Here is a 12,500-nt window from a genome sequence, read left to right as displayed (position 1 = left end):
ATGCTCGTGAGGGAGAAGCCACGCGGATGAGGCCGTGCCTTCCCTGTGGTGGCCGCGCGCTACTGGACCGAGAGTAATAAAGCCCTCATATCAACCACATGACCCTGGGCGTAACCAGCACAAATGTGAGCCCAAGCGGACGCTGACTGATGACATTACTCCCCCCCGCCCGGCAGCAAGCCAGACATGATGGCCCCTTCCCCGCGAACGGTTGGAAGCCATACCCCCTTCGTGATGCTCACAAGTCTTCGAATAAGCCACCCAACGATTTGCGTGGCACAAATCTTCCCCGATCGCACCGGGCCACAGTTCCAACCCGTCTCGTCCGTGCTTCTTCTCCAGCACGACCACCGTGGCGGATCGCCAAGATGCTCGTGAGGGAGAAGCCACGCGGATGAGGCCGTGCCTTCCCTGTGGTGGCCGCGCGCTACTGGACCGAGAGTAATAAAGCCCTCAATATCAACCACATGACCCTGGGCGTAACCAGCACAAATGTGAGCCCAAGCGGACGCTGACTGATGACATTACCCCCCCGGCCGGCAGCAAGCCAGACATGATGGCCCCTTCCCCGCGAACGGTTGGAAGCCATACCCCCTTCGTGATGCTCACAAGTCTAGAAATGAGCCACACAACGAAAATCCCACCAGCGTGCCACAAATCCACATAACAGATTCACATTTTTTCCCACCGGGTCAGTCGGCCGGAACCGACGGCGGCCACCACCATGCCGCCGCCCACAACGGGTGACACCAACCCAAGTTGGTGGATCACCCATGTGTGGGCGTTTTGACTTGCCCCACCACAAAGCAAGCCAAAACAGGGGGGAATGAAGGGACCGCACCAGAATTTTCCATGGTGCAAGAGCTGGCTGCATTGAGGAACACCCCCCCCCTATAATAGCTAAATATGCAAAAGCCACTTTTGTACAAGTAGATACACTTTTTTTGAGTAGACATAAGTTCTGTTTTGGGACCTAGAGAACGAATTTTCACGAGATTTTTTGCAGGGATCCTCATAAAAATGGTACAACATTGCCTGCAAAAAATTAGAATTTTTCGACATGGGGAAGTATTTTTTTTATTTTTCCAAAGACCCGAAATGTGGAAAATCGGGAAAAATGGAAAAACGTATCTAGACACCGTATTTTTGCGTGATTTTTTCCAGTCCATCCCATAATAATATCAAGAAGGTGCCCACCAAGTTTCGTTAGGATTGGCCAAGGTTTCGAATTTTCATGAATTTTTTTCAAAACCCTCTATTTTCCAACATTTCAAAAATTCAAAACCACATCAAGATGGCTTGGTTTTGATACCAAACTTTCTAGACCTCATTCTGCATGCATTTGTGACACTTTCCAACCAACAAAACTCAAAAACCACCACTTTGAAAATTTCATGATTCTTGGCACACCACCAAGTCACAAAATCAAGCCAAAACACCAAAATCTTGGAACTTGGCTATGCACCAACCATGCCAAGATCAATTCCTTTTGATCCCAAACTTCTCCCACATCACTTTGAAGGCATTTGTGAGGATTGAGTCCAGCCAGTTTTCCAAAACCATGATTTTCGTTTTTCACCAAAATCACCACCAAGTCACAAAATCAAGCCAAAAATCCAAAATCATGGCACTTGGCTATGCACCAACCATGTCAAGATCAATTCCTTTTGCTCCCAAACTTCTCCCACATCACTTTGAAGGCATTTGTGAGGATTGAGTCCAGCCAGTTTTCCAAAACCATGATTTTCGTTTTTCACCAAAATCACCACCAAGCCACAAAATCAAGCCAAAACACCAAAATCATGAACTTGGCTATGCACCAACCATGTCAAGATCAATTCCTTTTGATCCCAAACTTCTCCCACATCACTTTGAAGGCATTTGTGAGGATTTAGTCCAGCCAGTTTTCCAAAACCATGATTTTCGTTTTTCACCAAAATCACCACCAAGCCACAAAATCAAGCCAAAACACCAAAATCATGAACTTGGCTATGCACCAACCATGTCAAGATCAATTCCTTTTGATCCCAAACTTCTCCCACATCACTTTGAAGGCATTTGTGAGGATTCAGTCCAGCCACTTTTCCAAAACCATGATTTTCGTTTTTCACCAAAATCACCACCAAGCCACAAAATCAAGCCAAAACACCAAAATCATGAACTTGGCTATGCACCAACCATGTCAAGATCAATTCCTTTTGATCCCAAACTTCTCCCACATCACTTTGAAGGCATTTGTGAGGATTGAGTCCAGCCACTTTTCCAAAACCATGATTTTCGTTTTTCACCAAAATCACCACCAAGCCACAAAATCAAGCCAAAACACCAAAATCATGAACTTTGCTATGCACCAACCATGTCAAGATCAATTCCTTTTGATCCCAAACTTCTCCCACATCACTTTGAAGGCATTTGTGAGGATTGAGTCCAGCCACTTTTCCAAAACCATGATTTTCGTTTTTCACCAAAATCACCACCAAGCCACAAAATCAAGCCAAAACACCAAAATCATGAACTTTGCTATGCACCAACCATGTCAAGATCAATTCCTTTTGATCCCAAACTTCTCCCACATCACTTTGAAGGCATTTGTGAGGATTGAGTCCAGCCAGTTTTCCAAAACCATGATTTTCGTTTTTCACCAAAATCACCACCAAGCCACAAAATCACCACCAAGTCACAAAATCATGAACTTGGCTATGCACCAACCATGTCAAGATCAATTCCTTTTGATCCCAAACTTCTCCCACATCACTTTGAAGGCATTTGTGAGGATTGAGTCCAGCCAGTTTTCCAAAACCATGATTTTCGTTTTTCACCAAAATCACCACCAAGCCACAAAATCACCACCAAGTCACAAAATCATGAACTTGGCTATGCACCAACCATGTCAAGATCAATTCCTTTTGATCCCAAACTTCTCCCACATCACTTTGAAGGCATTTGTGAGGATTGAGTCCAGCCACTTTTCCAAAACCATGATTTTCGTTTTTCACCAAAATCACCACCAAGCCACAAAATCACCACCAAGTCACAAAATCATGAACTTGGCTATGCACCAACCATGTCAAGATCAATTCCTTTTGATCCCAAACTTCTCCCACATCACTTTGAAGGCATTTGTGAGGATTCAGTCCAGCCACTTTTCCAAAACCATGATTTTCGTTTTTCACCAAAATCACCACCAAGCCACAAAATCAAGCCAAAACACCAAAATCATGAACTTGGCTATGCACCAACCATGTCAAGATCAATTCCTTTTGATCCCAAACTTCTCCCACATCACTTTGAAGGCATTTGTGAGGATTGAGTCCAGCCAGTTTTCCAAAACCATGATTTTCGTTTTTCACCAAAATCACCACCAAGCCACAAAATCAAGCCAAAACACCAAAATCATGAACTTTGCTATGCACCAACCATGTCAAGATCAATTCCTTTTGATCCCAAACTTCTCCCACATCACTTTGAAGGCATTTGTGAGGATTGAGTCCAGCCACTTTTCCAAAACCATGATTTTCGTTTTTCACCAAAATCACCACCAAGCCACAAAATCAAGCCAAAACACCAAAATCATGAACTTTGCTATGCACCAACCATGTCAAGATCAATTCCTTTTGATCCCAAACTTCTCCCACATCACTTTGAAGGCATTTGTGAGGATTGAGTCCAGCCAGTTTTCCAAAACCATGATTTTCGTTTTTCACCAAAATCACCACCAAGCCACAAAATCACCACCAAGTCACAAAATCATGAACTTGGCTATGCACCAACCATGTCAAGATCAATTCCTTTTGATCCCAAACTTCTCCCACATCACTTTGAAGGCATTTGTGAGGATTGAGTCCAGCCAGTTTTCCAAAACCATGATTTTCGTTTTTCACCAAAATCACCACCAAGCCACAAAATCACCACCAAGTCACAAAATCATGAACTTGGCTATGCACCAACCATGTCAAGATCAATTCCTTTTGATCCCAAACTTCTCCCACATCACTTTGAAGGCATTTGTGAGGATTGAGTCCAGCCACTTTTCCAAAACCATGATTTTCGTTTTTCACCAAAATCACCACCAAGCCACAAAATCACCACCAAGTCACAAAATCATGAACTTGGCTATGCACCAACCATGTCAAGATCAATTCCTTTTGATCCCAAACTTCTCCCACATCACTTTGAAGGCATTTGTGAGGATTGAGTCCAGCCAGTTTTCCAAAACCATGATTTTCGTTTTTCACCAAAATCACCACCAAGCCACAAAATCACCACCAAGTCACAAAATCATGAACTTGGCTATGCACCAACCATGTCAAGATCAATTCCTTTTGATCCCAAACTTCTCCCACATCACTTTGAAGGCATTTGTGAGGATTGAGTCCAGCCAGTTTTCCAAAACCATGATTTTCGTTTTTCACCAAAATCACCACCAAGCCACAAAATCATGAACTTGGCTATGCACCAACCATGTCAAGATCAATTCCTTTTGATCCCAAACTTCTCCCACATCACTTTGAAGGCATTTGTGAGGATTGAGTCCAGCCAGTTTTCCAAAACCATGATTTTCGTTTTTCACCAAAATCACCACCAAGTCACAAAATCATGAACTTGGCTATGCACCAACCATGTCAAGATCAATTCCTTTTGATCCCAAACTTCTCCCACATCACTTTGAAGACATTTGTGAGGATTGAGTCCAGCCAGTTTTCCAAAACCATGATTTTCGTTTTTCACCAAAATCACCACCAAGTCACAAAATCAAGCCAAAAATCCAAAATCATGGCACTTGGCTATGCACCAACCATGTCAAGATCAATTCCTTTTGCTCCCAAACTTCTCCCACATCACTTTGAAGGCATTTGTGAGGATTGAGTCCAGCCAGTTTTCCAAAACCATGATTTTCGTTTTTCACCAAAATCACCACCAAGCCACAAAATCAAGCCAAAACACCAAAATCATGAACTTGGCTATGCACCAACCATGTCAAGATCAATTCCTTTTGATCCCAAACTTCTCCCACATCACTTTGAAGGCATTTGTGAGGATTGAGTCCAGCCAGTTTTCCAAAACCATGATTTTCGTTTTTCACCAAAATCACCACCAAGCCACAAAATCAAGCCAAAACACCAAAATCATGAACTTGGCTATGCACCAACCATGTCAAGATCAATTCCTTTTGATCCCAAACTTCTCCCACATCACTTTGAAGGCATTTGTGAGGATTGAGTCCAGCCAGTTTTCCAAAACCATGATTTTCGTTTTTCACCAAAATCACCACCAAGCCACAAAATCAAGCCAAAACACCAAAATCATGAACTTGGCTATGCACCAACCATGTCAAGATCAATTCCTTTTGATCCCAAACTTCTCCCACATCACTTTGAAGGCATTTGTGAGGATTCAGTCCAGCCACTTTTCCAAAACCATGATTTTCGTTTTTCACCAAAATCACCACCAAGCCACAAAATCAAGCCAAAACACCAAAATCATGAACTTGGCTATGCACCAACCATGTCAAGATCAATTCCTTTTGATCCCAAACTTCTCCCACATCACTTTGAAGGCATTTGTGAGGATTGAGTCCAGCCAGTTTTCCAAAACCATGATTTTCGTTTTTCACCAAAATCACCACCAAGCCACAAAATCAAGCCAAAACACCAAAATCATGAACTTGGCTATGCACCAACCATGTCAAGATCAATTCCTTTTGATCCCAAACTTCTCCCACATCACTTTGAAGGCATTTGTGAGGATTCAGTCCAGCCACTTTTCCAAAACCATGATTTTCGTTTTTCACCAAAATCACCACCAAGCCACAAAATCAAGCCAAAACACCAAAATCATGAACTTGGCTATGCACCAACCATGTCAAGATCAATTCCTTTTGATCCCAAACTTCTCCCACATCACTTTGAAGGCATTTGTGAGGATTGAGTCCAGCCAGTTTTCCAAAACCATGATTTTCGTTTTTCACCAAAATCACCACCAAGCCACAAAATCAAGCCAAAACACCAAAATCATGAACTTTGCTATGCACCAACCATGTCAAGATCAATTCCTTTTGATCCCAAACTTCTCCCACATCACTTTGAAGGCATTTGTGAGGATTGAGTCCAGCCACTTTTCCAAAACCATGATTTTCGTTTTTCACCAAAATCACCACCAAGCCACAAAATCAAGCCAAAACACCAAAATCATGAACTTTGCTATGCACCAACCATGTCAAGATCAATTCCTTTTGATCCCAAACTTCTCCCACATCACTTTGAAGGCATTTGTGAGGATTGAGTCCAGCCAGTTTTCCAAAACCATGATTTTCGTTTTTCACCAAAATCACCACCAAGCCACAAAATCAAGCCAAAACACCAAAATCATGAACTTTGCTATGCACCAACCATGTCAAGATCAATTCCTTTTGATCCCAAACTTCTCCCACATCACTTTGAAGGCATTTGTGAGGATTGAGTACAGCCACTTTTCCAAAACCATGATTTTCGTTTTTCACCAAAATCACCACCAAGCCACAAAATCAAGCCAAAACACCAAAATCATGAACTTTGCTATGCACCAACCATGTCAAGATCAATTCCTTTTGATCCCAAACTTCTCCCACATCACTTTGAAGGCATTTGTGAGGATTGAGTCCAGCCAGTTTTCCAAAACCATGATTTTCGTTTTTCACCAAAATCACCACCAAGCCACAAAATCACCACCAAGTCACAAAATCATGAACTTGGCTATGCACCAACCATGTCAAGATCAATTCCTTTTGATCCCAAACTTCTCCCACATCACTTTGAAGGCATTTGTGAGGATTGAGTCCAGCCAGTTTTCCAAAACCATGATTTTCGTTTTTCACCAAAATCACCACCAAGCCACAAAATCACCACCAAGTCACAAAATCATGAACTTGGCTATGCACCAACCATGTCAAGATCAATTCCTTTTGATCCCAAACTTCTCCCACATCACTTTGAAGGCATTTGTGAGGATTGAGTCCAGCCAGTTTTCCAAAACCATGATTTTCGTTTTTCACCAAAATCACCACCAAGCCACAAAATCATGAACTTGGCTATGCACCAACCATGTCAAGATCAATTCCTTTTGATCCCAAACTTCTCCCACATCACTTTGAAGGCATTTGTGAGGATTGAGTCCAGCCAGTTTTCCAAAACCATGATTTTCGTTTTTCACCAAAATCACCACCAAGTCACAAAATCATGAACTTGGCTATGCACCAACCATGTCAAGATCAATTCCTTTTGATCCCAAACTTCTCCCACATCACTTTGAAGACATTTGTGAGGATTGAGTCCAGCCAGTTTTCCAAAACCATGATTTTCGTTTTTCACCAAAATCACCACCAAGTCACAAAATCAAGCCAAAAATCCAAAATCATGGCACTTGGCTATGCACCAACCATGTCAAGATCAATTCCTTTTGCTCCCAAACTTCTCCCACATCACTTTGAAGGCATTTGTGAGGATTGAGTCCAGCCAGTTTTCCAAAACCATGATTTTCGTTTTTCACCAAAATCACCACCAAGCCACAAAATCAAGCCAAAACACCAAAATCATGAACTTGGCTATGCACCAACCATGTCAAGATCAATTCCTTTTGATCCCAAACTTCTCCCACATCACTTTGAAGGCATTTGTGAGGATTGAGTCCAGCCAGTTTTCCAAAACCATGATTTTCGTTTTTCACCAAAATCACCACCAAGCCACAAAATCAAGCCAAAACACCAAAATCATGAACTTGGCTATGCACCAACCATGTCAAGATCAATTCCTTTTGATCCCAAACTTCTCCCACATCACTTTGAAGGCATTTGTGAGGATTGAGTCCAGCCAGTTTTCCAAAACCATGATTTTCGTTTTTCACCAAAATCACCACCAAGCCACAAAATCAAGCCAAAACACCAAAATCATGAACTTGGCTATGCACCAACCATGTCAAGATCAATTCCTTTTGATCCCAAACTTCTCCCACATCACTTTGAAGGCATTTGTGAGGATTCAGTCCAGCCACTTTTCCAAAACCATGATTTTCGTTTTTCACCAAAATCACCACCAAGCCACAAAATCAAGCCAAAACACCAAAATCATGAACTTGGCTATGCACCAACCATGTCAAGATCAATTCCTTTTGATCCCAAACTTCTCCCACATCACTTTGAAGGCATTTGTGAGGATTGAGTCCAGCCAGTTTTCCAAAACCATGATTTTCGTTTTTCACCAAAATCACCACCAAGCCACAAAATCAAGCCAAAACACCAAAATCATGAACTTTGCTATGCACCAACCATGTCAAGATCAATTCCTTTTGATCCCAAACTTCTCCCACATCACTTTGAAGGCATTTGTGAGGATTGAGTCCAGCCAGTTTTCCAAAACCATGATTTTCGTTTTTCACCAAAATCACCACCAAGCCACAAAATCAAGCCAAAACACCAAAATCATGAACTTTGCTATGCACCAACCATGTCAAGATCAATTCCTTTTGATCCCAAACTTCTCCCACATCACTTTGAAGGCATTTGTGAGGATTGAGTCCAGCCAGTTTTCCAAAACCATGATTTTCGTTTTTCACCAAAATCACCACCAAGCCACAAAATCAAGCCAAAACACCAAAATCATGAACTTTGCTATGCACCAACCATGTCAAGATCAATTCCTTTTGATCCCAAACTTCTCCCACATCACTTTGAAGGCATTTGTGAGGATTGAGTCCAGCCAGTTTTCCAAAACCATGATTTTCGTTTTTCACCAAAATCACCACCAAGCCACAAAATCAAGCCAAAACACCAAAATCATGAACTTTGCTATGCACCAACCATGTCAAGATCAATTCCTTTTGATCCCAAACTTCTCCCACATCACTTTGAAGGCATTTGTGAGGATTGAGTCCAGCCAGTTTTCCAAAACCATGATTTTCGTTTTTCACCAAAATCACCACCAAGCCACAAAATCACCACCAAGTCACAAAATCATGAACTTGGCTATGCACCAACCATGTCAAGATCAATTCCTTTTGATCCCAAACTTCTCCCACATCACTTTGAAGGCATTTGTGAGGATTGAGTCCAGCCAGTTTTCCAAAACCATGATTTTCGTTTTTCACCAAAATCACCACCAAGCCACAAAATCACCACCAAGTCACAAAATCATGAACTTGGCTATGCACCAACCATGTCAAGATCAATTCCTTTTGATCCCAAACTTCTCCCACATCACTTTGAAGGCATTTGTGAGGATTGAGTCCAGCCAGTTTTCCAAAACCATGATTTTCGTTTTTCACCAAAATCACCACCAAGCCACAAAATCATGAACTTGGCTATGCACCAACCATGTCAAGATCAATTCCTTTTGATCCCAAACTTCTCCCACATCACTTTGAAGGCATTTGTGAGGATTGAGTCCAGCCAGTTTTCCAAAACCATGATTTTCGTTTTTCACCAAAATCACCACCAAGTCACAAAATCATGAACTTGGCTATGCACCAACCATGTCAAGATCAATTCCTTTTGATCCCAAACTTCTCCCACATCACTTTGAAGACATTTGTGAGGATTGAGTCCAGCCAGTTTTCCAAAACCATGATTTTCGTTTTTCACCAAAATCACCACCAAGTCACAAAATCAAGCCAAAAATCCAAAATCATGGCACTTGGCTATGCACCAACCATGTCAAGATCAATTCCTTTTGCTCCCAAACTTCTCCCACATCACTTTGAAGGCATTTGTGAGGATTGAGTCCAGCCAGTTTTCCAAAACCATGATTTTCGTTTTTCACCAAAATCACCACCAAGCCACAAAATCAAGCCAAAACACCAAAATCATGAACTTGGCTATGCACCAACCATGTCAAGATCAATTCCTTTTGATCCCAAACTTCTCCCACATCACTTTGAAGGCATTTGTGAGGATTGAGTCCAGCCAGTTTTCCAAAACCATGATTTTCGTTTTTCACCAAAATCACCACCAAGCCACAAAATCAAGCCAAAACACCAAAATCATGAACTTGGCTATGCACCAACCATGTCAAGATCAATTCCTTTTGATCCCAAACTTCTCCCACATCACTTTGAAGGCATTTGTGAGGATTGAGTCCAGCCAGTTTTCCAAAACCATGATTTTCGTTTTTCACCAAAATCACCACCAAGCCACAAAATCAAGCCAAAACACCAAAATCATGAACTTGGCTATGCACCAACCATGTCAAGATCAATTCCTTTTGATCCCAAACTTCTCCCACATCACTTTGAAGGCATTTGTGAGGATTCAGTCCAGCCACTTTTCCAAAACCATGATTTTCGTTTTTCACCAAAATCACCACCAAGCCACAAAATCAAGCCAAAACACCAAAATCATGAACTTTGCTATGCACCAACCATGTCAAGATCAATTCCTTTTGATCCCAAACTTCTCCCACATCACTTTGAAGGCATTTGTGAGGATTGAGTCCAGCCACTTTTCCAAAACCATGATTTTCGTTTTTCACCAAAATCACCACCAAGCCACAAAATCAAGCCAAAACACCAAAATCATGAACTTTGCTATGCACCAACCATGTCAAGATCAATTCCTTTTGATCCCAAACTTCTCCCACATCACTTTGAAGGCATTTGTGAGGATTGAGTCCAGCCAGTTTTCCAAAACCATGATTTTCGTTTTTCACCAAAATCACCACCAAGCCACAAAATCACCACCAAGTCACAAAATCATGAACTTGGCTATGCACCAACCATGTCAAGATCAATTCCTTTTGATCCCAAACTTCTCCCACATCACTTTGAAGGCATTTGTGAGGATTGAGTCCAGCCAGTTTTCCAAAACCATGATTTTCGTTTTTCACCAAAATCACCACCAAGCCACAAAATCACCACCAAGTCACAAAATCATGAACTTGGCTATGCACCAACCATGTCAAGATCAATTCCTTTTGATCCCAAACTTCTCCCACATCACTTTGAAGGCATTTGTGAGGATTGAGTCCAGCCAGTTTTCCAAAACCATGGTTTTCGTTTTTCACCAAAATCACCACCAAGCCACAAAATCATGAACTTGGCTATGCACCAACCATGTCAAGATCAATTCCTTTTGATCCCAAACTTCTCCCACATCACTTTGAAGGCATTTGTGAGGATTGAGTCCAGCCAGTTTTCCAAAACCATGATTTTCGTTTTTCACCAAAATCACCACCAAGTCACAAAATCATGAACTTGGCTATGCACCAACCATGTCAAGATCAATTCCTTTTGATCCCAAACTTCTCCCACATCACTTTGAAGACATTTGTGAGGATTGAGTCCAGCCAGTTTTCCAAAACCATGATTTTCGTTTTTCACCAAAATCACCACCAAGTCACAAAATCAAGCCAAAAATCCAAAATCATGGCACTTGGCTATGCACCAACCATGTCAAGATCAATTCCTTTTGCTCCCAAACTTCTCCCACATCACTTTGAAGGCATTTGTGAGGATTGAGTCCAGCCAGTTTTCCAAAACCATGATTTTCGTTTTTCACCAAAATCACCACCAAGCCACAAAATCAAGCCAAAACACCAAAATCATGAACTTGGCTATGCACCAACCATGTCAAGATCAATTCCTTTTGATCCCAAACTTCTCCCACATCACTTTGAAGGCATTTGTGAGGATTGAGTCCAGCCAGTTTTCCAAAACCATGATTTTCGTTTTTCACCAAAATCACCACCAAGCCACAAAATCAAGCCAAAACACCAAAATCATGAACTTTGCTATGCACCAACCATGTCAAGATCAATTCCTTTTGATCCCAAACTTCTCCCACATCACTTTGAAGGCATTTGTGAGGATTGAGTCCAGCCAGTTTTCCAAAACCATGATTTTCGTTTTTCACCAAAATCACCACCAAGCCACAAAATCACCACCAAGTCACAAAATCATGAACTTGGCTATGCACCAACCATGTCAAGATCAATTCCTTTTGATCCCAAACTTCTCCCACATCACTTTGAAGGCATTTGTGAGGATTGAGTCCAGCCAGTTTTCCAAAACCATGATTTTCGTTTTTCACCAAAATCACCACCAAGCCACAAAATCACCACCAAGTCACAAAATCATGAACTTGGCTATGCACCAACCATGTCAAGATCAATTTCTTTTGATCCCAAACTTCTCCCACATCACTTTGAAGGCATTTGTGAGGATTGAGTCCAGCCAGTTTTCCAAAACCATGATTTTCGTTTTTCACCAAAATCACCACCAAGCCACAAAATCATGAACTTGGCTATGCACCAACCATGTCAAGATCAATTCCTTTTGATCCCAAACTTCTCCCACATCACTTTGAAGGCATTTGTGAGGATTGAGTCCAGCCAGTTTTCCAAAACCATGATTTTCGTTTTTCACCAAAATCACCACCAAGTCACAAAATCATGAACTTGGCTATGCACCAACCATGTCAAGATCAATTCCTTTTGATCCCAAACTTCTCCCACATCACTTTGAAGACATTTGTGAGG

This window comes from Phaseolus vulgaris, chromosome 11 (assembly GCF_051622355.1).
Source record: "Phaseolus vulgaris cultivar YP4 chromosome 11, ASM5162235v1, whole genome shotgun sequence".
NCBI classification, from domain to species: Eukaryota; Viridiplantae; Streptophyta; class Magnoliopsida; order Fabales; family Fabaceae; genus Phaseolus; species Phaseolus vulgaris.
The sequence above is the reverse complement of the archived record's forward strand: the minus strand, read 5'-3'. Positions refer to the sequence as shown.